We start from the raw sequence: 5000 nt of genomic DNA, 5'->3' as shown, positions 1-5000 counted from the left end.
TAGTGTTAAAAGTACAATCATAATCGAGAGACCCTTTTCAATTTTATTGCAGGAGGTTCACCCTACCCACTGCTTAACAACGCTGAGGTCATGAGTCTCCTCAGAACGGGGCACCGATTGGAAAAACCTGACCTGTGCTCGGACAACTTGTAAGCCATGAGAATTCCCAGGCATCATATTATTAACTAGTAACAAAAAATATCGTTCATTCAAAATATTTTTCCGTTTATGACGGAATAATCTTCCCACCTGACCAAGAACCTAACAAAATAGATTTCATCAGAAAAGGTCCTTGTAACCCTCCCTCAGTTCACTCCCGCTTGTCCAAATTTCGGGAAAAAGAAAAATTGGCTAGAAACGGGTATCAGGTTTGCTAAATAGAACGGATTGCCACCCAATTGTGTAAAAACGGGCTTTAAACAAAAACCTAAAAAAATAAATAAACACTATGGGTTTAGTATCCATCCCATCCTTGTTCATCTGAGGGTTAAAAAATGTGTTTTTGTTATCTGTTAGTTACGCTTTTATGATGGAGTGCTCGAAACAGAACCCGGATGAACGACCAAGTTTTCAGGAGCTGGTTGGAAGGCTGGAAGGAACCATGACTGAGCAAGTACCTTGACCTGAAACAGTTGGACGAGACTAAAGCGTACTATCAAGTGCAAGAGCCCAAAACGAGCGAAATAGGCGGCGACAGCGGGCTCGGCATGCACAGAGCTGTTTCTTTGATTTCAATCGCCGTTTAGAGTAGAACTACCAACTTAAGGCTGCGGTCTGAGGAAAAAACTTTCCAGTTCATAACATTACGTCAGTTGGTTTGGTTAAAAACATAGTCTAATTTAAGAGTCGTCCCTTACAAAAGTACATTGCTCGCGGTTAAAGCCGTTCTAGATCATGTAGGTTTAGGACTTATGGTCGATTTAAGCGTGCAAATCTATAGCAGCTTTTTGCTTTGAACGAAATACCCCAAAGAGTGTAGTAGAATTAAAAAGATTTAGAAACGCATCATAGAAAGTAACCCCTGATTGTTTGAATTTAAATGACCATAGTTTGTACAAGAGAAGAATTTGCTTAAAATCCAAATGTGAACATCGTCAATCCTAAAACAGATTTTGCGTTTTTAAAATAACCAACAATGGATCGATCGTGAATCCATTTGGTCCACACTTGGGTGAAATGTGAAGACCAGTTCTATATCCATCTTTATCCGGTGTTGCGGAATCCATTTGGTTTGAGGTCATAAGTCTAATTTTGGATTTATTAGTATAAGTTCAATATAAAATAGAATCTTTAGAGTTATGTATTATTACTTGTAATGGGAAGCTATGAAACGCCTGTCCTTTACTTGCAATTATTGCACTATTATTTATTTAGCTTCAACTCAAATTTTATCTCGTGAATAGCCTGGCAAAGTTAACCTTAAATGTGTGGAACGACAAAACTTAAAACTAAGAAATAAAAGCAGTCTTAACCAACTGAATATGTCTCTGAAGTCTTTTAAGTTGTGTATAAAAGTTCTGAATCAAATTCTTTAAAGCCGGGGAAAGGTTCTTCTACACAAGAAAATATTCTTAGCCATCCAACAACATACTATGGACTATTAATTTTGATATAGATCAAGTATGATGTCAGATGTGGTAAGAACAAAAAAATTGGCACACGAGGCACGCTCGTGTGTGTTAATGGTTTTCTTACCTGCTGAAGAGACACACGACAACATGCATGGAACCTCCTGATGGAACTTATTTGTTTTATACAAAAGCAGGAAAGACAAACAACAGGCTTACCTCCGTTTCACTTGACTGTTCGAGAATTTGTGCCAATAAAGGCATTTTTCCCTCTTTCCCTCTTCTTCTTTATCGTCTTTTTAGACATAAAGCTTACCCTGAACTGTTTCAAAGACTTCCACTTACCCTTACCTAAGTAGTAGAAAAGTCGCTTTTTATTTTTTTCGAAACTGAGAGTCCGTCGAAGCGTTTACATGGACAGCTGTTTAGCACATTCGTTTAAGTTAGGGTGTTTTCAAGTGGTCAAGGCACTTTTCGTCTCTATTTCTCCTTTCTCTGACCTGTAAACAACCCCTTTACTAGCAATAATAATTTCGCAAACGTTTCAAAACAACGCGCCATGCTGGATAATAACATTTGATCGTAACGTCATCCGTGTGTCTGTGACTTTGATGGATCGATAGGCTACGACAAATACGTCCAATATCAGTGCCACTAAAACGGGCCTCTCCTACACACCCTCTTATAAGCTTCTCAAGTTCTGTAAACAGAAATGAAATCCGATTCAGAAAAACGCCCCCCCCCCCCTCCCCAAGGGTATTTAAGCCCCCTCGCCCCCCTCAAGTTGTATTGAGGTAAATTCGATTTAGAGTTTTGAAGCTTTATTATGAAAACCAGTTCACAATAAATAAATTCATATTTTGGTCAGCACGGCTTCAGCTTATATTCGAGGCGTTTTTACGATTCCATTTATGAACTCTCTCGGAGTGAACCCATCCGTTTATAAGCCCTCTTGAACCACCTGAAGGCCGATTTAGACGATACGATTTTTCAGTGCTTACGAAGACTATCGTGCGCGACCAGCATGCGTCATGACTTAACAATCGTGTCGAGTAAATTAGACCAACGATATTCGTGCGACACAGCGGTGGATGTCGCAAGTGAAAATTGTGCGCGTGTGGGTGGTCGAAAGTCATGACGTATGTTAGTCGCGCCCCCGCGATAGTCGTAGACAAAACTCGTACCGTCTAAATCAGCCTTTAAGAAGCCCAGGGCTTATATGGAGCAGGTTACGTTCTATGGTAAGAGCCCGAACGCCGATTACAAGTCAGAACACATTATATTAAGTTAGATAACTAACGCACTCTTGTATGGCCTTCCTAAGTATAAGATCCAGCGCGTGCAATACGTGTTGAACTCTGCCGCTAGGCTAGTTACATTGTCTAGGAAGCATGATCACATATATCGCCAGTACTTATGGAGCTTCATTGGTTGCCAGTTGAGCAGCGCGTAGAAATCAAGATCTTGTTATTTACATATAAAGTGGTGAATGGCACCTGTTTATCTCCAGGATCTATTAGACCTTTATAGACCTTGCCGTAGCCTTAAATCAGGAAACATGCAGCTTCTGAAGACACAATCTTATAATTTAAAATCGTACGGGTTCAGGGCATTTTCCATATGTGCCCCTCAGCTTTGGAATGCCCTTCCACGGGAACTGCGATTCTGTAGGTAGTTTTAAGAAGGCCATGAAGACGTTTCTTTTCAAAAAGGCTTATTGTTGAGTAAAACTAAGACAAACCTTTTTATGAACTTATGTTAGAAATTGGTCCCAAGATTTTGAGATTTTATTTAAGTTATATTTTTATTTTTTTAAGGCAATTTTCAATTTTTTATTAATGTGAAGCGCTTACGGACTCTTAAATGAATAAGCGCTAACTAAATAAATTGTTATTATTATTAATTATTGTTATTATTACTATTACAATCTTTCTGAGCTTCCTTACGAAAGAGGCACAAATACCTTTAAATAAAGGTGTTGCGAGCTATTTGATTCATCGCGGAAACCACTGGGAGAAATTTTGTAACTAAGAAAATTTATTCATGTCGTTTTTTCCGCTGATTTAAATATTGACCATCAAAAACCAAATCAAATAGCTCATAAACATAATTAAGGACCGAAAGACAGGTAATTTGGGTCCGATAATCCCAGAAGGAAAAGAAAAATAAAAAAAGGGGAAGAAAAGCTATTGACAATAATCGGATGCGTTTCTGCTGCGGCACTGCAAAGTTTTATCCGAAAAAATAAAGCCCTACTCTAAATAATTTTTTACTATTAAGCTCAAGAAAATATACAGCGCGTAAACTTATTCAGCTACACGTGTTTTTTACGCGCGGAAAGATCTTGCCATAACCCGCTGTGGTCACGTGCTGAAACCACGTGGTTACTGAAATAAACAAAGCGTTGTTCAGTTGTTTTAAATTTCGGCGCCCCTTCAAATACCGCGAATACTGCGAAGTTGAGGCGCTTTATTATTCTGTAAAAGTTACTACATGTCGTCTATACATGTAGAGCTTGTTTTTAATCACGAATCAAAATAATGTCTATGGACTGTCAGCAACTGGGATTTGCTTTGATACATGAATATAGGTTCAGCTGGCAGAGCACGTGGAGAAATATGTAGTTTCCTCCAGTCTCTTCGATTCCCTTTAAATGTGAGTATGATATTGATTATTGCTTATTTTAGAATAATATGTTATTGGAAATTTTGAGCATACACCCTTTGAGAAAGAGGGTGAATATATGGACATCCAAAATGTACAGTCTTATGTCTGATATTCTGAAGTTGTCTGCCAATTCACTGCCCATTCGCCGGCTGCCAATTTGACCGGCTGAAGTTGTCTGCCAATTCGATTTAAGTGAGAAATAGTAACTTTATGGCTAGGAATCAGTAAGAGAACTGTTGCATTCGTCGTTAGCAAGTTTTTTCAAACCCATTCAGCTGCTTTCACCAATGTTGTATGGTGAGCGCGTTTAAATCCAACTTCTCACTAAGGAAGATTTTCGAGGACTCTATGTATTTTTGATCGGTACTTTCCGATTTCAAAGTTCAATTACTTATAAACTGGAGTGATTAAAACTCAATGAAACCGCTTACCCATCAGCATCAAGTGAGCACGAATGACCACGAGTGACAACGACTAAGCTGGAATACATCAAAATATTTCCCTAACGTTATAATCGCGTGATTATTAAGTCCCTTTATGTATTAACCACAATGTAACCTGGAATAAACCATTTCCATACCATAAAACCATACCATAAAACCATACCGTAAATCCTCTATTAAGCCCCCTATTGAGCATTAGTGTCATCAGCAAAAAGGAAAAATTGGAGTTTGCTCGAACAATATTGGATGTCATTTATATAAAGTAAGAAGAGAAGTGGACCTAGGACAGAACCTTGGGGTACGCCGCAATAGATATTTAGTT

General features: G+C 38.5%; 1 pseudogene; it reads left to right on the top strand.

Moving 5' to 3' along the window:
- The window catches only part of LOC140948756 (proto-oncogene tyrosine-protein kinase receptor Ret-like), a 12108-nt pseudogene extending 10647 nt beyond the window's left edge, over positions 1 to 1461 (top strand).
- The last annotated feature ends 3539 nt before the right edge of the window (positions 1462 to 5000 follow it).

Source organism: Porites lutea, chromosome 9 (assembly GCF_958299795.1).
Source record: "Porites lutea chromosome 9, jaPorLute2.1, whole genome shotgun sequence".
NCBI classification, from domain to species: Eukaryota; Metazoa; Cnidaria; class Anthozoa; order Scleractinia; family Poritidae; genus Porites; species Porites lutea.
Note: the sequence above shows the minus strand (reverse complement) of the source record. Positions and strands in the feature narration are given on the sequence as shown.